Below are 22,333 nucleotides of genomic sequence, written 5' to 3' on the forward strand. Positions count from 1 at the left end.
TGACCGAAGGTCTAATCTAATCCAAATCTAATCTAATCCGGAGTTGATTACAGGTGACCATAGGCGGCAATAGCCATACCAGAAGGACTGCGAGCACGTCTGCTATACCTATGTTATAAAATAATTCGCCAAGTACGAGTCGAACTCGCACATCGAGGCTTCCGTACCACCAAATATTCATTATATGTTACGTACTTTTATAAAACAACCATGTTAAAATATGTTTTATTGTTCTTATTGGAATTGTTATTCTTATTTATAAGAATAGCAGTTGTAGTATACGGATTGTAAAATTTTCAACTGTCTTCCTCGTACGATTTAACAGTTAGATCGAAAAATGCTCAAAAAATACCGGTTTGTTGTATGGAGACCGCCTTTAATATTCAACTTTATTTTATTTTTAATATGTGTTGTTATAGCGTCCACCGTTATGCATACTCTATAAAAAATCAAGTAAAGGTGGTAGAACCCTTTGTGGTTCGACTCCGGCGGCACCACCGCCACACCTATTTCTACCTAATAACAGCAATGTTAGGCGCTGCTGTGTTCCGGTTTGAAGGCTGTGGTAAGGGAGACAGACTTTTCCGAGGCGTTCCAGCTTAGTCCTCAGGGGTAGCGGCGCATCTGGGGCCGACTTCAGGTAGGAATACCTAATCCTATCTGGGGTTGATTACAGATGTCCATGGGCGGCAGTAGCCACTTACCATCAGGTGGACTGCATGTTCGTTTGCTACTCTACTATTATAAAAAAAAAATATCTGTCTATTACGGTTCCAGGGGTAGAGAGCCCTGTGATAGACTAGAATGTGTTCTAGAATTCTCCTGGTTCTGTATTCTATTTTACATGATCCAGCTTCTCCGCCGTATCTAAAGGAAAATTTTCAGTTTCACTGTTCGTCTCACGACAGCGGACTACGTTCGTCTAGAATTCTCAAAGTCAATATTCCACCGCATAATAGTGGTTTTTTCCAGTATTCCTTCACAGTACAGGCGATACTACTTTGGAACGCCCTGCCCGAAAACATCAGAAAAGCCACTCGTAGGAACACCTTCAAGAGAATGGTTCGGGAGCATTACCTTCGCATGTCCTCCAATACTTGAGTCTTCCAATTTTCCTCAACTCACTGTGTTGTATATATTTATTTGTATATATTATATTTGTATTATATTTTTATATTTATTATTATTATACGTAGATATTGTATGTTTTTTTTCTCTTACAGTTGTATTTCTTGTTTATGCCTACCACATGTTATCGCCATCACCCAGGGTCGACTGGCAGAGAATGCCATTAGGCATTAAGTTTACCCTTTGTAACCCTTAGTTTAAGGTGTACAAAAATAAATAAAAATAGACGGACAGATGGACAGACGGACAGACAGCGAGGTCTTAGTAATATAGCTCCGTTTTTACCCTTTGTGTACGGAACCCTAAAAATGGATATAGCTGCTTCATTACTACATCACTAGTAAATTCCCATTTGAACACGTGGTAAAGTATGAACAGGTACCAAAATTGTTCGTTACTTAGTTCATAACTTATATGAGATTCAAACTTTGTCCTCGAGGGCAGAGGATAGTTTCGATAGCAATAAATATAACTTATTATAAACAGTGATAGCCTCGTTGAAACTTGGCTCAATCAAGGAGTTCGAGGTTTGAATCTCTTACGAATTTTGAAGTTGTGTGTTTGCCTAATTACAGCAGTGTTAAGCGCTGCTTTGGTCTGGTTTGGGTAAGTAAGTAAGCTTGGGTGTTAGGTGTTTTTTTATTATATAGGAGTAGCAAACGAGCAAGCAGTCCACCTGATGGTAAGTGGCTACTGCCGCCCATGGACCTCTGTAATGAAACCCAGAAAGGATTAAATATTCCTACCTGAGGTCGGCCACAGATGCGCCGCTACCCCTGAGGACTAAGCTGGAACGCCTCGGAAAAGTCTGTCTCCCTTACCACACCCTTCAAAACAGAACACAGCAGCGCCTAACACTGCTGTAATTAGTTAGAAATAGGTGTGGCGGTGGTGCCGCTGGAGTCGAACCACAAATGGTTCTACCACCTTCAATGTTGGGTTGGTAAGGGAGACATACTTTTCCGAGGCATTCCAACTTAGCCAGGGTTAGCGGCGCATCTGTGGCCGATCTCAGGTAGGAATCTAATCCTATCTTGGGCTGATTACAAATGCCCATGGATGACAGTAGCCACTTACCATCAGGTGGACATGCTCGTCTGCTACTCCTATATTATATTTAAATAATCACGGACAAATCAAATCAAAAATATTATGTACAATAAAACTCTCTTCATATTTTTTGGACGTCAATATCTACCACCACTTTACAAGGTGTTTCGAAGCATGGTGTAGAAGAAACCCATCAATGAGAACTGCATGCTTTTTTGGTTCCATCTTATAGTGTTATTACAGAATATGTAACACAGTGTAACACTGAGTACAACGGGTAATCCAAGGCACGTAAATGCGATTTGCCGACAGTTCATGACACAGAGATTTAAGGGGAGGTACATATCAACCAGCTGGTTAGGCAGGAGATGTGTAATGTAGTATCACAAAGGTATCCGCGTAAAACTGCTAGTCCGCTTTGAATATATAAATGTATAGCGTCGCCATAGCAAATTGTATGACTACACTTGCTTGCAACAACTTCAGAGCGGACTGGCAGTTTGGCGTTTTTTATAATATAGGAGTAGCAGACGAGCATGCAGTCCACCTGATAGTAAGTGGCTACTGCCGCCCATGGACATCTGTAATCAACCCCAGATAGGATTAGATATTCCTACCTGAAGTCGGCCACAGATGCGCCGCTACCCCTGAGGACTAAGCTGGAACGTCTCAAAAAAGTCTATAACATGACCTACTATAACATGACCGAGTAATGCAACATCACATAATACACGACTTCACATCACATCGCCAATATCAACCCTTTGTGGTTCGACTCCGGCGGCACCACCGCCACACCTATTTCTGCCAAACAACATCAGTGTTAAGCGCTACTGTGTTCTTTGAAGGGAGACACACTTTTCCAATGCATTCCAACATAGTCCTCAGGGGTAACGGCGCATATGTGGTCGGTCAGATGGGGATTTAGTCTTCTTTGGGGCTGCAAATGTCCCTAAGCGGCAGTAGCTACTTGACACAGGTGGGCTGCATGCTCGCCTGCTACTCCTATATTATATACCACTGGCTACTCGAGCAAACAATACGAAGCATTCGCATATGTAATAAATTGTACTATATTCCTTACTAGCTGACCCGGCAAACATTGTACCACCTCAAAATCTATTTATCAAATATATTTCATACAAAATATAGCCTATGTTACTCGTGGATAATGAAGCTTTCGAATGGTGAAAGAATTTTTAAAATCGGTCCAGTAGTTTTTGTGCCTATTCATTACAACCAAACAAACAAAGTTTTCCTATCTATAATATTATATAGATCACAAGCTCTGTTTTGTCAAAAACCTTAAAGTTATGTGAAGTCTACCAATACGCACTTGGCCAGCGCGGTGGACTATGGCCTAATCCTTCTCATTATGAGAGGAGACCCGTGCCCAGCAGTGGGACAGTAATGGGTTGACGAAGACAGGTGTCCATACTTCAGTGACTTACATGGACTGTACAATTTTTGCTACTTCTACTAATAATAAAACATGTGATTTTTTTATAATATGTTAGTAGCAGACGAGCATGCAGTCCACCTGATAGTAAGTGGCTACTGCCGCCCATGGACATCTGTAATCAACCACAGATAGGATCGATATTCCTACCTGAGGTCAGCCACAGATGCGCCGCTACCCCTGAACACTAAGCTGGAATGCCTCTGAAAAGTATGTCTCACTTACCACACCCTTCAAACCGGAACACAGCAGCGCCTAACACTGCTGTTATTAGGTAGAAATAGGTGTGGCGGTGGTGCCGCCGGAGTCGAACCACAAAGGGTACTACCACCTTCATGAACTCCTCCACTACATGAAGAATCCTTTACTAGCAATAATACTAATAATAATACGTGTGAATGGCTATTTTTTTAATATTTAATTTTCAAAACATGTTCAATGATAGGGCTTCGCCTTAAACAGTATTACAGCGGTGACGACATGCCAGTCGCGTTGGTGACTTGGCTATTTATAAAAACGGTCGATTTTAATTCAAGTTCACTTCTCATATTCGCCAAATATTGTTTATTAGACGTACATCACTATTAGACGCAATCTTTATATATATATATGTATATATTTCTTATGTGCGTGTGTATGTCACTGAACTCCTCCTAAACGACTGGACTGATTTTGATGAAATTTGTTGTGTGTGTTTAAGGGGACTTGAGAATGGTTTAGATTCACAATTTAGTGCGTGGGAAAAGGTTTTTTTAATTAATTTTTAATTCGTAAGTAGTTGTTGATTTTGGAATGTTTCACATTGGATTCGACAGATCTCGCTACCATCGCAGTTTCAAATATTGTATCTATTTTTCAAACCCGTAAGTGATAAGAGTTGTTCACCCTTAACATTTTTTTTTATTTATATGGCAACACAACGTTTGCCGGGTCAGCTAGCAGAATATAAAAATAAATAATTGGCTACGTGCAAGTAAGTCGACCTCGCTCATGGAGTGTTCCGTACTAACAACATTTTCAGATATATTTTTTATTTTGACGACCCGCGTGGCGGAGCGGTCACCATACCGGTCTGACACGCGAGGGTCCCGGGTTCGATCCCCGGCCAGACGGATATCTAAATGATGAATTTAGATTTCTGTTTCTGGGTCTGGGTGTTTGTGTATTTGTCCATGTGTGTGTCCATGGCACCCACGATACAGGGAATCCTAGTGTGGGGCTGTGAGTGTAGAAAGCGTTTGTTTGTTTGTTTGTTTTATTTTGAGTATTTATTAATATACTTAGTAGTCTTTGAAGTATCACTGTTACACAAGATAATTAATATAGAAATAAATAATTAGCCAGTCCGAATCGAACGCGCCCACGGAGGGTTCCGTACCAACAAATTTTCATTATTTTAAGTATATGTTATCATGGCAGCCATAGAAGTAAATGTATTGTGAAAATTTGAACTGTCCGTCTATTATAATTTAAAAGATTAAGCGAAATACGTCGAAAAATAGCAGTTTCTTGTATTGCGACCCCTATTTATTTTCATGTTTTTCTTTTAATTTTAAGTATTGATTGTTATAGCAGACACCATTTTACACGCTCTGTAAAAAACAAAACATTTCTATCTATTACAGTTCAAGAGATAGAGCCCTGTGACAGGCAGACAGACAGGGAGGCTTAGAAATAAGGTTCCGTTTTTACCCTTTGGGTACGGAACCCTAAAAAGGACATAGATACTATACCCTACGTAGTACCTACCTACCTATATTTGTATCGTTTTCAGCTAGAACGATCTAGTTATGTAGGATTAGATTGACCTAGAAAATAATTAATTTCATTGACATATCGGATGTACCAACTAGCATGGAATTGTATCATATTACTTACAAAACTAAAATAGATAATTATTATAAAGAGAAAAAACAGTGATAGCCTAGTGGTTAAGAAACTCGGCCTCTCGATCGAGGGGTCCGAGGTTCAAAATTATATGCGTATTAGAAATTATTTACATGGTGAAGGAAAACATCGTGAGGAAAGGTTTCCTCACGATGTATACATGACATTTATAAAAAGAACTCACATGTGAAGTCTACCATTACGCACTTGTCCAGCGCGGTGGACTATGGTCTAATCCTTATCATTGTGAGAGGAGACCTGTGCCCAGTACCCTTACCACGAGTTTTCAAAACATCCCACAATTTTACGTTACGTTTACTCAATCCAATATTCTGTTCCGGTTGCTTCAGTAGACTGAGTAAATGTAACAATAAGTATACTCAAGTCTTTCTGTCTGCCTCTCATGTGCACAAAAAAGAGAGAGAAAACATAAAGCGCCATTTTGTCAATTTAGACATTTAATGTCACGTTACTGAAACTATAGTTCTGATACAATCCGCTAGGGGCGCTGGTTGGAAATTGTATGGGCAAATAAAGAATGAGACATATATAAATATACACTCGAAAAACATTACCCTCCGTAAGATGGTAAAAACTGGTAAAAACAAAAACAATCAACTGCTGTTTCTTTAGTCAAAAAATAGTAAATAACTTGAATTATTTATTTAATTGCTATTATATGTTATGATGCTTTTTATACTTTCCTTTATTTTTTTCAATGTAGGAGTAGCAGACGAGCATGAAGTCCACCTGATGGTTAGTGGTTACTGCTGCCCTACATGGACATCTGTAATTAACCCCAGATAGGATTAGATATTCCTACCTTGAGGACTAAGCTGGAACGCCTCGGAAAAGTCTGTCTCCCTTACCACACCCTTCAAACCGGAACACAGCAGCGCCTAATACTGCTGTTATTAGGTAGAAATAGGTGTGGCGGTGGTGCCACCGGAGACGAACCACAAATGGTTCTACCACCTTCAAAAATACTTTTGATTGACAAGTTCTCATAGGAAGATTAAATTTAGCGACCATGTATAAGTGGGTTTTCCTTGTTAAGATATTTAACAAATAATGAGAAAATCGCAGACGTACAAACTTACATACAAGTACATGCAAACAAAAATACATACATAGCGGTCGAATACAGAACCTCCTTTTTTGAAGTCGGTTAAAAAAAAAACCTTTATTTCAAAATTGGTAGAATCAGTTTGGTTCAATCGGGGAGTTACCACTTCGATACCTGTTTCTGGGTATGGCATCCATTCTCCCTGTAATCTCGGGACTAAAATAGGGCTACGGTATCCCCTGTCGTAAGAGGCGGCTAAAAGAGGGCTTCCGGGGTTGCAGGCGGCAAGAGCCTGCTCGAACCGTCCACCAAGTAACTCCGGGAAGGGAGGCGGTGTGTGTGGCCGCATACCATCGTAAATACCAGGTGTGCGGGAGGAGCGTAAGCTGCTCCCCAGGGTAGAGCCCGATCGGGGCTTCGCGGTTGGAGGACTCCGGTTGCGTTCCGTCGGAAATCCCGCAGTTCTCCAACAAGCGTTGAGGACGGCCACCGGGGTGGCTTTAGTGCGGTAAAAATCCCACATAACCCGGGGGGACACAGAGTCTAAAACCCCCCCAGTGGCCGTCCTCGGCGCTACGTAGAGGACTCCGGGATCTCCAAAGGAACCAACCGAACGCTCGCCGAACCGTGTGGTGCGTACGACGGTATGCAACCACACATACCGCCGTCCTTCCCGAGGCCGTTGGCCGGGCGGTTCGAGCTCCCACTCTTGCCACCCACGACCCCAGAAGCGCCCCTTACGACAGGCAGGGGATACCGTAGCCCTATTCTTGTCCCGGAACTACAGAGATATGGATACAAAACCCTAAAACACGTTTTGAATTAAATCATACCACTGACCCAATTTAAATCCTGTCGTATTTCACAATTTCCATAAACTTACGTTGGTTTTGATTAGATAACTGATAACCGATAAGGCTCACGTGATAACAAAATACCCGAGAAATCTGACTAAACGATTCTAATTTATTGAATCCTAAATCCTGGGATTCTTAAAGAACCCTTAGTTCTTTTATGATGTAGGAGAAGCAGACAAGCGTGCAGTCCTGATGGTAAGTGGCTACTGCCGCTTATGGACATCTGTAATCATCCCCAGATAGGATTAGATTCCTATCTGAGGTCGGCCATAGTTGCGCCGCTACCACTGAGGACTAATCAGCACCTCGGAAAAGTATGTCTCCCGTACCACACCCTTTAGAGATACAGCAGCGCTTAACAATGCTGTTGTTAGGTAGAAATATGTGCGGCGGTGTGTATATAAATTACAAAAATCAAAAATGTGCTTGTGATTTAAATCTTTGGAATTGTACCTCGGACCTTGATTCATTGGTAAAACTTCAACCACTTCATCATCAACCCATTACTGTCCCACTGCTGGGCACGGGTCTCCTCTCAGTGTGAGAAGAATTAGGCCATAGTCCACCGCGCTTGCCAAGTGCGTATCGGTAGACTTCACATACCTTTGAAAACCTTTTTTAAGATTTCTTAGGTATGCAGGTTTCCTCACGATGTTTTCCTTCACCGTTTAAGCAAGTGATAATTAATTTCTAATACGCACATAACTTCGAAAAATCAGAGCCTGGGATTTGAACCTCGGACCCCTTGAGCGAAAGGTCGAGTTCCTTAACCACTTGGCTATCACTAATTGGCGACGTAAAATGTCCAAATATATTACAAAAATTCCTTATCAGACACGCCCTAGGTAACGCTGACGATTCTTATCAGTATTTCGTAAATGGCGAATAATTATCAATGTTTACGTTACGTTTTAACTAAACTTAGTTTGAGATTTGATTGCGGCACTGCGCCACACCTAGTTTAGTTAGTTTTAGTAAGTTTTAGTAAACTTAGTATTTTTTTGTATTTTTTGTTACAGCAGCCCCCCTTATTCTTACTCTGTAAAACATTTAAGTGTCTATCTATTACGGTTCAGGAGATAGAGTCCTGTGACAGACGGACAGACAGCGGAGGCTTAGGCTTAGGCGGAGTAATAGGGTTCCGTTTTCCCCTTTGAGTACAGAACCCTACTAAAAGCTTGTAACAAAATTCTCCCATTTGTTTGAAATAGATACCTACCTACCTGTAGTTAATTAAGCAGACGGCTAATTGAAGAGTTATATTTCAGAAATAATTGTTTATTTTGTATCATATTCACGCAAAAATACATTACAATAACATATCACAATAACAATGTGGTTCGACTCCGGCGGCACCACCGCCGCGCCTATTTCTGTCTCATAATAGCTGTGTTCTGTGTACCTACCGATACCATGAGTTTTCAAATCATCATTACGTTACGTTTACACAATCCATAGAAATAGATTAAAAAAAATCTAATGTGGCAGTTTTAATTTTTAACAAAATCGCCCTCGTATTCCTATCAGAATTTTTCGCTAATATTTACAGCTTCGGATTTGGCCTCAAATGCCTACTAAAAAAATCCCGACTTTTACACGTACAGTATAGAGGATACTGTAAGTGTTACTGTAAAAGTACAAAGTTCGGTAACTCCTGAAATTTGCCGGCAAATCTTAACGTTTACCAACTCACAATGGTAAGAGCCCGAAAGGATTTAAGATCATCGTTTATTTGGGACTTTTACACCATTCACCATTTTTCACCACCACCAATAGAAATAAATTAGCAATTCCTAAACATAGATTGATTATGAATACCTGACCACATTTTGAATCTCACAGAAAAAAAGTTCAAACATGTCGTTAAACAAACGCTATGTAAAAAGCGTACTATAAACTAAGTGGTTATTTGACTGACAAAACGGTGTGGTCTGAAGTAGTTCCAGCTCCACATGTACCATTAGGTTAAGTTTAACATGGTAAAAAACATTTTTTTAGAAGATGTGTGTTATGGAGTTTCTTTCGCCGCTTCTCCTCCATAACGAAACTACTTGTGAAGTGGTGGTAGTTGTATTGACATTCAAAAAGTGCTCTGTAAAGAACCTATTTTGAATAAAAAAAAATAATTTGATTTGTTTTGATTTGATTCAATTGGTAAATCTTAGAATTTACATCAGAATATAGTGTTTCATACAGGGCTTTTTTATGTTAGGTTATTTAAAAGCTTTGTGAGATACAGCTGACTTGCTCTCTTCTCTAATTTTGGCAATGTCCCACCAGATATCCGGCTATCCGGCCACAAGGCTGGCCGGATATCCGGTATACGGCCAAACTGCTATCCGTTGCAACACTAATATTTACTCGTATAACTGAAAAACTGTACCTTCATTGGAGTGACAGTGGCGCCATCTGGCGAAAATTAGTTGTACCAACTCTGAAACCCTCGTGGGCTCATGGACAACAACTTTGCTGAAGATCATCACTTGATCAAATGCATAGTTTACGATTCAATCCTTACTAATATCGATTAAAATAATCGATTTTTTTGGTCCAAAAGATCGGTTCTCCGATTAATCGATCTTAGATCGCCATCCCTAGTTCCCGTGGGATTTCCGGGATAAAAACTATCCTATGTCCTTTCTCAGGTCTCAGACTATCTTTGTACAAAATTTCATTAAAATCCGTTCCGTGGTTTAGGCGTGAAGAAGAGACAACCAGACAGACAGACAGACACACAGAGTTACTTTCAGATTTATAATATTAATAAGGATAATTACAACCAAGACGTATAATTTCTTACTTCAAGTTTTTTGGACCATTTTTATTTTTGAAAATAATATTGCAATTGTTTTTTGCTTCAAAATGTAACAAAAAACCAGATCAGAAAATTAATTATGGAGATTAGTCTAAGATATAACACAAGATAGTAATTAATTATATACTTTTTATATCCTTTGACGTAAAACCTAACTACATATCTATAAAATAATCTAAGATTGTAAAGTAGCAGTCTGTAAATATTATAATTATTTAAGGTGGTAGACGCTGGTAGTCTGTGGTTCGACTCCGGTACCACCGCCACACCTGTTTCTGTTATAACAGCAGTGTAGCGCTGCTGTGTTCGGGTTTGAAGGGTGTGGAAAGGGAGATTCTTTTCCGAGGCATTGAAGCTTAGTCCTCAGCATAGCGGTGGACTTGTTGCCGCAATAAGAATTTAATCTTATCTGGGGTTGATTACAGATGTCCATGGGCGGCAGTAGCCACTTACCATCAGGTGAACAGCATGCTCGTCTGCTACTCCTATATTATAAAAAATCATATTTGCGCTTTCCGATGAAATAATCTTATATATAAAATTCTCGTGTCACAATGTTAGTTACCGTACTCCTCCGAAACGGCTTTACCGATTTGCACCAAAATATATGCATATTCAGTAAGTCTGAGAATCGGCTACTATCTATTTTTCATACCCCTAAGTGCTAAGGGTTGTTCACCCTTAACATTTTTTTATTTTAATGGCAACACAACGTTTGCCGGGTCAGCTAATAATTTTATATATCTTTTACATTAAATAATTCCCAATATTTGAAATGACTAAAACTAACTTAATAATTATTTATATTACAAAGAAAATAAAATCATAATTATGTTAATTTTGAACATAATTTGTATTATGATATAATAAATAAACACAACATTATTATGAAGATTATACTATATTACAGAATAACACTTAAAATTTACATATAATATCAATAACTACTGTGATTTACATATGTATATTTATTATTTGAGTATGTGTATAGAAATTAGTTCTAGAGCGTATTACTTGTAGGCGGCCAAGTGCGAGTCGGACTCACATACGAAGGGTTCCGTACGACCATGAAATATTTGACACTTTATATATTTTATTGTAGTTAGTATTTATTACCATAGAAGCTATAGAGAACTTTTTAAAATATGTTTTGTATTTATCATCATCATCGTCCTCATCATCAATCCATTACAGTCCCACTGCTGGGCACGGGTCTCCTGAAAATGAGAAGGTTTAGGCCATAGTCCACCGCGCTGGCCAAGTGCCTATTGGTGCACTTCAGATACTTCTGAAAACTTTCTTTAAAAGTTTCTCAGGTATGCAGGTTTCCTCACGATGGTTTCCTTCACCGTTTAAGCAAGTGATAATTTCTAACACGCACATAATTTTGAAAAATCAGAAGTGCGTGCCTGGGATTTGAACCTCGGACCCCTCGATCAAGAGGCCGAGATTCTCACACCACAACCCTTTATTTACCCTTTCATTTGACATGTCACTCGATAACATTACAAACATTTTTAATATTTTTCATTTCGCCCGCCAAGAGTCGCCTCTTGGGCCACAGAAGTAAATTAGCGCCAAATTTCAACTAATTTGGTCCGGTAATTTTGGTGTAAATCTGTGACAGACGGACGGACGAGTGATCCTATAAGGGTTCCGTTTTTGTATTTTCGTACAGAACCCTAATAATACACGTGTCTTTAATCTATATTGTGTAAGTTATTGTAAGTGTATACTTATTGTATAAAATATTTAATACAATAAAATAGTAATTTAATTAATTCTATGACACAAAAACTATATCCTTATTTTCAAAAATATATTATACATTTTAAAGTAAAATTAAAAATATTTTTTTTCCTATCTTTACATATCTAGCAAGTACTAATAACGTCCTAACAAAAAGTGCTACAAAGAAAAATAGCCACCAAATTTTAGTAATGCTATTTCATGTGATGAAATCTAACTAACTCTAAATTATTGCTTTAAACAATTAAACGAAGATGATTTGAAGAAAATGAACCCCTACGAATTGTTCTTTGCATTTTTCTTATTTTTTAGTATAGTGTACAAAAGGTGGCCGGGAGCCCAACATTTTGAAAACATCTGCTTTGTAAATAAAACTATTTAAATGTAAACTTTAAGTTATAGTAGTAATAAATTATATTTTAATTTTAATTAGGTACATACATTTTGGTGGTAGAACCATTTTTGGTTCTACTCCGGTGGCACCACTGTCACACCTATTTCTGTTATAATAGCAGCGTTAAGCGCTGCGTTCTGTACCCTTACCATGATTTTTCAAAACATCCCACAATTTTACGTTACGTTTACTCAATCCATTATTCTGTTCAGTTTGCTTCAGTAGACTGAGTAAACGTAACAATAAGTAAGTGCTCAAGTATTTTGTCTAAATCACATGTTCGCAAAAAAGAGAGACAAAACATAAAGTGCCATTTTGTCAATTTAGTAATAATGTTACGTTACTGACACTATAGTTCTGATACAATCCGCTAGGAGCGCTGATTGGAAATTGTATGGGCAAATACGTAAACAAATACCAAAACAGTTATGTTTGTCAAAACGTAAAAACTCATGGTAAGGGTACAGGATCACCCCTGAGTACTAAGTTGTAACGCCTTGGAAAAGTATCTGTATTACAACACACTGGTTTGAAGGGTGTGGTAAGGGAGACATACTTTTCCGAGGCGTTCCAGCTTAGTCCTCAGGGGTAGCGGCGCATCTGTGGCAAACCTCAGATAGGAATCTAATCCTATCTGAGGTTGATTACAGATGTCCATGAACGGTAGTAGCCATTTACCATCAGGTGGACAGCATACTCGTTTACTACTCCTATATTATAAAAAAAGGAAATTGAAAAAAAATCGATCTTTGGTACACAAAAACATTGGATGGATTGATTATTAATAAAGGGCGTTATAAAAGTTTGTGGTTTATTCACAAAAAGATGTAATATATTATACGAGTATGCAAATACGGTGCATTTTAACAGTAATTATATGAATTGGTTAAAAATAAAAATAAAAATTGGCTAAGTGTAAGTGGAACTCCACTTGGAGGGTTCCGTACCGCCTTATTATTATTATTATTTTTAACATTAGTTATTATAGTAGTCATTAAAATAAATGCATTGTGAAATTTTGAATTTTCTATCTATTAGGGTTCAATAGATAAAGAGAAAAACGCTGACATATAACTGTTTCTTGTACAGCAAACCCTGTTTATTTTCAAACTTTTTATTTTTACTTGATTGTCACAGCAATCAGTACTATATATATTCTGTAAAAAATCAAGTGTCTATCTATTACGGTTCAAAATATATAGCTCTGTCAAGACGGACAGACAGCGGAGACTTAGTACTACGGTTCTGATTTTACCCTTTAGGTACGGGACCCTAAAAAGGGTCAAAGATTAAATATTATTCACGTCAATCAAATTAAAAGATAATATCCAAATATTAAAATTATTCAATCAAACGTTTTAATTTAATTAACAAAAAGTATCGATTATATCCGTTTTATGCAAATAAATATATTTTTTTTACTAAGATTAATCATAATTTTAAATTTAATTGACAATTAGTAGCTAATTTTAAGATGGGACATATGTAATGAATTGATGTACGATTGATGCATTTATTAGGGTTCCGTACGCAAAGTGCAAAAACCTCATCTGTCTCATCAAGCATCAAAGCTCTCATGGACCGTGATAGAAAGACACTTGAATTGTTACTTATTATATATAACGGTAGCCACTATAATAGCAAATAATAAAAAAGCTTGGATATAAATGAGGATCCTCATACAAGAAGCAGATAAGACAATTCAAATTTTCACAATACATTTACTTTTACGGCTGCTTAAATAATAAGTATTAAAAAAAAAAAAAAAAAAAAAAAACAAACGAAAATTTTGTGGTATGGCATCCTCCATGTTCAGGTTTGACTCACTTGAACAGTTATTTAAAAATAAAAATAAATATTATTTCTTTGATACAAAATTTAATAGGAGGATTCCCCTCCTATTAAATTTCGACTCACTTAGCCACTAATTTTTGTAGTTTTATAAAATTTAAATAAAGGTTTATAAAGAACAAAACCTCTGTAAGTTTCTCTGTTTTAAGTTACTCTGGATTACTTTCTCCCGATCAATACGCAGAGGTCAGGGTCGGCCGACAACCTACATTCCAGCCACTTTTACTAAGGTAGAGTATGAATCAGGGTAATAAACATGATGAGCAAGTGATAAAAAGAGCAACTCAATCGGGAGTCCGGGGTTCATATCCCAGGTGTTATTTTGAATACCATAAGAAAGTGCGGACAGTATTATCGATCTATCCGAGAAAAGGTTTAAATCTACTATAAAAATAAGTTTATGTAAAAAAGCTTATTATAATGTAAATCAGTACTTAAATGATAAATCCGCATGGTATGTCAACTCTTGCTCCAACATCAATAATTAATTATATGTACCACTATGCAAAATTGTATATTATTTACCCTTTAAAAGATGCAAATTTGCACACGTATGGAGTTTCTTGCGCCGCTTCTTCTCCATAGCGAAACACCTTCCGAAGCGGTGGTAGTTTGTTGACTTTCAAAAAGTATTCTATATGAATCAATTTTGAATAAATTTGATTTGAATTTGAATTTAGTAATGTAATTTTGTGAGACAACCTACACTACATAAGAGTAACAGATGAGCATGCAGTACACCTGATGGTAACTGGCTACTACCGCCCATGGACATCTGTAATCAACCCCAGATAGGACTAATATCCTACCTGAAGTCGGCCACAGACGCGCCGCTACTCCTGAGGATTAAGCTGGAATTCCTCTAATAAGTATGTCTCCCTTAACACACTTCAAACCAGAACACAGCAGCGTCTAACACTGCTATTATTAGGTGTGGCGGTAGTGCCGAAGTCGAACCACAGAGGGGTCTCCCTTCAAACAGTTAAATAATAAATATTTGTAACTATACTATTTCCATTTCTTTATTTTCTCGATGACAGATCGACGCCCATGTAATTTTGTGTTGTTCACGTTAAAATGTCACACAGGTAATACTGTACTTCATGGACAGGTAGTGATGTTCTACACATAATGATTACTATAGGAGCTATAACGATAAACGTAACACGAAACAGACCCATTGTTTTTTTTACAAAATGTAAGAAACTAAACTACCGCCGGATACTTTTGTACAAATTTATTAACTATAATATTATATTACATATACTTATAATATTATATTTCATTACAAAATGTTACACGTATAAATTTTGATTGATAATGCCTATTTCTTTAAAATTTTCGAAGCTGTTGTAACATAAGTAGGTATAGGTAGGTACTCGACACACAAACGAAATTATTATTACGACACGTAATCTTTATTTATTTATTTTAATCAATATACAAGCTTAGCAGTATCAACTTCTGTAAATTGTCTTATTTTTCATACGGCGTAAGCTTTGTTGTATTTGTCTTTTTTCAAAATACATATAATAAATATAATATGCGATCTATATCATTGCTTATTTGGTCACAACACTACAAAGAACTGTCATCGAGACAATAAAGAAATGGAAATAGTATAACAATCTGTAAGTGCCTGTACCGGCCTATACAAAGTAAATATATTTCATTTCATTTCACTTATATAACTTCTTTATAATATTTGTGTTGACGGAAATGTGTGGCACAACACTATCACCATAAAATATACATCACAATACCTGTCAATCACTACTGTATCAAGTGGTCGATGACCGCTACTTTCACCACAATATTCTAACGGTCACCACTGACAATACAAGTGTGGTCTACTTATGTATGGTCTAAGTTTATTTGTCAATTGGTTTAACAGGAAGTTTTTAAGTAATGTTTTGAAGGTAGAACCCTTTGTGGTTCGACTCTGGCGGCAACACCGCCACGTATTTCTTCCTCATAACTGCAGTGTTAAGCGTTGCTATGTTCTAGATTGAAGGGTGTGGTAAGGGAGACGTACTTTTCCAAGGCGTTCCAGCTTAGTCCTCAGGGGTAGCGTATCTGTGACCTCAGGTAGGTATATCTAATCTTATCTAGGGTTGATCACAGATGTGCATGGGCGGCAGTAGCCACTTACCATCAGGTGGATTGCATGCTCGTCTGCTACTCCTATATTATAAAAAAATGTATTAATATTTATCACACCCTACAGCTCAAACGGCAGATTTAAACATAATATGAGGTGTGGTTGAATTCTTCTAAATTGTGGGAGTGACGAATGCTATATTTTTGAACAATCGGGTTTTCTGATTTGCAATAATTAAGGTGAATAAATCTAAAGTTTTCTTATCTATGCTTAAAGAAAATCAACTGTTTGAAATTTACCAGCGCTTTCCTTTTCGGAGACAGTTTAATAAATTTTTGATTAAATATTTCAGAAATTCTTTCACCTTTTACAAAATTGATTGACTTTTACGCACTTGGCCAGCGCGGTGGACTATGGCCTAATCCTTCTCATTCTGAGAGGAGACCCGTGCCCAGCAGTGGGACAATAATGGTTTTACGACGACGTTCCTGAATTTTAAACTAGGTTTACTATTTTTTTATTTATATTTTATTTTTTTATTTTTGTATATATATAAATTTTATAAATAAGTTCTCTTTTATTTTATAGTTTAACTAGCTGACCCAGCAAACGTTGTGTTGCCATATAAATAAAAAAAATTAAGGATGAACAACCCTTATCACGTAGGGGTATGAAAAATAGATAGTAGCCGATTCTCAGACCTACTGAATAAACATATAAAATTTGGTAAAAATCGGTAAAGCAGTTTCGTAGGAGTACGGTAACTAACATTGTTACACGAGAATTTTATATGTAAGATATTTTGTTTATTTTTAATTTTTGTAATTGTAGGTCATAATTGCAAATATATAGAGTCCTTGAATTAAAAAAGTAGTTTTGTTTCTAACATGTTTACATACATATAAAGAGTTTTTATTTTATACATGCATACCTTATTATTATGCGCCGTAGAGAGTGAAAGGATGGTTTGTTAGTCATACAGAAAGTAGGGTCCATTTTGACCCCATTGTAGTTTGTAGAACTTAGTGAGTCACTCGTCAAAGGTCCTCCTATATAGCAGTCGCACTAATCGGAATGTTACGCTGAACGTTCCAAATTAGTTTCTACACTCACAGCCATACTAGGATTCCCTGTATCGTGGGTGCTATGGACACAAATACACAAACACCCAGACCCAGAAACGGAAATCTAATCATCATTTAGAAATCTGTCTGGCCGGGGATCGAACCCGGGAGCGTCTGCGCGTCAGACCGGCATGGTGACTGCTCCGTCACCCGGGTTTTAAGAGGACTTGAAATTAAAACTTTTCGTGGTAAAACTAAACTTTATAGTTTATATTTCATCATTAACCCATTACCGTCCCACTGCTGGGCACGGGTCTCCTCTCAGAATGAGAAGGATTAGGACATAATCCACCGCGCTGGACAAGTGCGTATTGATAGACTTCACATATATTTGATATTTTTTTTATAAATCTCGCAGGTATGCAGACTTCCTCACGATGTTTTCCTTGACCATTTAAGCAAGTGATAATTAATTTCAACTACGCACATAATTTTGAAAAAATCGAAGGTGCGTGCCTGGGATTTGTACCCTGGACCTCTCGATCGAGAGGCCGAGTTTCTTAACCACTAGGCTATTACGAGTATTTAAAGGTGGTATAATTCTTTATGGAACTCCAATGGTACCACCGCCACATCTTCTAGTGTGACGTGTATATACTCGTAAAAATACATTTTGTACACTCTTTGCAAATAAAGATGATTATTAATTATTATTATTATATCGATCGAGGGGTCCGAGGTTCAAATCCCAGGCACGCACCTCTGATTTAAAATTTATGTGCGTATTAGAAATTAATTATCACTTGCTTAAACGGTGAAGGAAAACATCGTGAGGAAACATGCATACCTGATATATTTGAAAAAAAATCTCCAAGGTATGTGAAGTCTACCGCGGTGGACTATGGCCTAATCCTTCTCATTCTGAGAGGAAACCCGTGCCCAGCAGTGGGACAGTAATGGGTTAATGATTATGATGATGAAAATACTCGTAATACCTACTTATGTAATAGGTCCTATTCCTTTTTTAATCAATGATAGAATTATTATAAAAACGAAAAATTGGACTGATTAACAGCCTGTTATAACAGCGGTGTTAAACGCTGCTGTGTTCTGGTTTGAAGTGTGGTAGGAAAGACATACTAATCCGAGATATTCCAGCTTACTCTTCAGGGATAGCGAGGCATTTGTGAGCGATCTCGAGTAGGAATCTTATCATATCTTCACTGGTAATCAATTCTAATGCACGATACTTTTATATTATTTTACATTTCATTTAAATTTACCGTTAATCACTTTTAATTTTTTTTTTATTCTTCATTGTTATAACATTATATTCTTATTGTAATTAATGAATTATAATTATTTATGCTCTGTATTTCCACTTAAATTGTTGTTAAGTCTTAATACATGAATGTTAATGTTGGTATTAATGCATGCCGTTTGTGCCTATAATTGAGGTGACACTTAGTTTGTAACTTATTTAGTCAAGCCTGTGTATTGGAGGAGATGGTGTACACTTTGTTGGTGCAACTAATAAAAAATAAATAAATAAATAAATATCTGGGGTTCATTACAGATGTCCATGGGCGGCAGTAGCCACTTGCTAAGTGGACTGCTTGCTCGTCTGCTTCTCTTATATTACATATAAAAAAGTCATACATACATACGCTCGAAGATCATTGCCTTCCGCAATCTAGTAATGACAAAATAAAAATTGTTTCGTATTTTTTGGGTACATAATATTCATAAAGGAAGTGACATTATAACCTGCACTAAAATATATTATAATTGATAATATATTCATAAAACTTACTTAGAATAAGTATTATGTTAATTACAATTGTTAAAAGTTTTACGACTGACTTTTGACCGTGGTTTCATCCGCTTATTTATTTATTTATTTATTTATTTACATTTACACTAATGAACAATGATTGATAAAAATTACATAATTAACATAAATACATTAAAATAATAATAATAAAAACTGATCGTAAAATTCAAAACCAAGATAATAATAATTAAAACAATGTCCATGAGAAAACAAAAAACAAAGAAAGAAAGAAAGTAAGTACAGTACCATAGAATAGAAAAATCGATAAATAATATACAGTACATAAATGTCGAAATTAAACCTATAAAACCAAATTCCAAGTCCAGTCCAAATTAAACCTATCGAAATATATTATTATATGTCAGTTTATTATGCTTTGCTAATAATATGAGAGTAGCATACGAGCATGTAGTCCATTTAATGGTAAGTGGCTACTGCCGCCCATGGACATCTGTACAACCCACGATAGGATTAGATTCCTACCTGAGGTCAGCCCCAGATGCGCCGCTACCCCTGAGGATTAATCTTAATGTCTCGGAAAAGTATGTCTCCCTTACCACACCCTTCAAGCAAGAAAACAGCAGCATTTAACACTCTTGTTATGAGGCAGAAATAGGAGTAATGTTGGTGCCTCCGGAATCGAACCACAGAGGGTTCTACCAGCTTCTAATAATAGGGGGACCATATCTAATTATATCATATCGGCAGTAGCCACTTACCATCAGGTGGACTGTATGCTCGTCTGCTACTCCTACATTATAAAAAAATATTCAATAAAAATTTTGAGCTTTATTTAATATTTTAAAGGGGTTTTTGAGACATTTTGAGAATACCACTACACATTTATTTATTATAATTATTTTTTATTCAGTCATATAATATTATTAATATAAATATTAATGAAGAATTCAAATGAATTAGCGTTTTGAAAAAAACTGTACAGAATATAAGAATTAATTTATCAATATAATTAACAAAAACCTTTGAAAAAATTCTAAATAAAAAATAGTCCTTTTAAAAAGACAAAAAGAAAAATAAAAAAATACATACCAATTTTGAAAGATTTTTTAACGTCACTTATTACTTAAAAATAAATAAATGAAAAATATTTTATCACTAACACAAAATAATTACACGATTATTATAAGTAAATTATTATAAAATTATTAAATAATTGTCATATTTATGCGCGTGCGCATTCGAGAGCACGAATGTTGACTGAACCGAAGAGAGAGTTCCTTGGTTAAAGATAAGCTGATGGTCCAATTGATAAGAGTAGCGGAAATAACATGACATAAGCGGCAGCGTCTTAAAGAGTTTTTACGTTTTTACAAAAAATGACTGATTTTGTATTTGTTTACGTATTTGTCCATATATTTCCAGTAAGCGCTCCTAGCGGACTGAATCAGAACTATATATACTCGTACAGTTAAAGAAATACAGCCTTGACAGACGGACAGACGGGCAGAAAGAGGAAGCTTAGTAGGGTTCCGTTTTTACCCTTTGGTTACGGTACCCTAAAAAGAAGTGAGGTTACCTACCTTTTAAATCAAATTCAATATAACATAATTATTTATGAGAATATTTAGTTATAAAATATGATTACATTTTGTATATCAAATTCATTAATATTTTCATATATAATGATACATAATTCTCTTGAAAATATTTTCATCATTATAACTAAGTAACCAATTTATTATTTTTTCTTGTACTAATCAATTTAAATTTAAAAGTCATTTTCACGTGACAAAAATATAGAAGTAATTTTGAGAAAATATACACGTTTCTAATTTAAATAACTGGCCAAGTGCGAGTTGATGCGAGTTGTGCGTGGTTCCGTATCCACCAATTTTAACCGACTTCAAAAAGGAGGTGGTTATCAATTCGGCCGGTATCTTTTTTTTTATGTATGTACACGAATTACTCCGCCGTTAGTGAACCGATTTTAATAATTCTTTTTTTATTGTATAGGGACGAACTGGAAGTTGGTCCCATTTAAATATGATTAGGATCCATCGAACATATTAGACACGCTGTTTACATCGTTATCCAACGAAATATATTGAGCGCCGACTTCACAAATATGTACTAAACCAACATTTATTTCAATTAGTTTTTACTTTGTAGTGATATAGAAGTCGGTTGTATTTTTTTGATATATTTTTTTTATTTTATTTATTTTTAGTATGTCATAGTACCCATAAAAGAAAGTGCATTGTGAAATTTTAAACTGTCTACCTAATTCAATAGATAAAGCGAAAAATCGCCGAAAAATAACTGTTTCTTGTAAATTTATTATTAGTATTTGTTGTTATAGCCTAGTGGTTAAGAAACTCGACCTCTCGATCGAGGGTCCCGAGGTTCAAATCTCAGGCACTTCTGATTTTTCAAAATTATGTGCGTATTAAAAATTAATGATCACTTGCTTAAACGGTGAAGGAAAACATCGTGAGGAAACCTTCATACCTGAGAGATTTATAAAAAAAATCTCAAAGGTATGTGAAGTCTACCAATACGCACTTGGCCAGCGCGGTGGACTATGGCCTAATCCTTCTCATTCTGAGAGGAGACCCGTGCCCAGCAGTAGGACAATAATGGGTTGATGGTGATGATTTGTTGTTATAGCGGCCCCTGTTATAGATATTCTGTAAATACATCAGAGATAGAGCCCTCTGACAGACGGACAGACAGCGGAGGCTTAGTAGTAGGGTTCCGCTTTTGCCGGTACAGAACCTTAAAAATATCAATATATATAATAAATGAAATGCATTCAAATAAATATTATTAATTGAAAGTCAATTCCAAATTTATGACCACTCATCAACTGTTTGAGACTCGTTCATACACGCTTATTTTTAAAACCGTTTAAGTGATTTTAATAAAATTGTATGAGAATGTATAGTCGGATCCGGTTTGGAACATAGGATACTTTTGAGCCCGATAGATGGCGGTATTGTCAAGATTTTCTTTTGTGACAGACAAGTCTACTAGTTTATCAATAAATTATTTATTATTAAAATATTTTAAGGTGGTGAAAAGCTTTGTGGTTCGACTTCGGCGGCACCACCGCCTATT

At 36.4% G+C, this 22,333-nt stretch overlaps 1 protein-coding gene across 1 annotated transcript in view; it reads right to left on the minus strand.

The window, feature by feature from the left end:
- Positions 1-22,333, minus strand: part of LOC140756948 (putative fatty acyl-CoA reductase CG5065) — a 51,169-nt gene that overhangs the window by 22,686 nt on the left and 6,150 nt on the right. The window lies entirely within an intron of this gene.

Source organism: Epargyreus clarus, unplaced genomic scaffold, assembly GCF_041222505.1.
Source record: "Epargyreus clarus isolate Ecla_fem2 unplaced genomic scaffold, WU_Ecla_fem_2.2 ptg000036l, whole genome shotgun sequence".
NCBI lineage: Eukaryota > Metazoa > Arthropoda > Insecta > Lepidoptera > Hesperiidae > Epargyreus > Epargyreus clarus.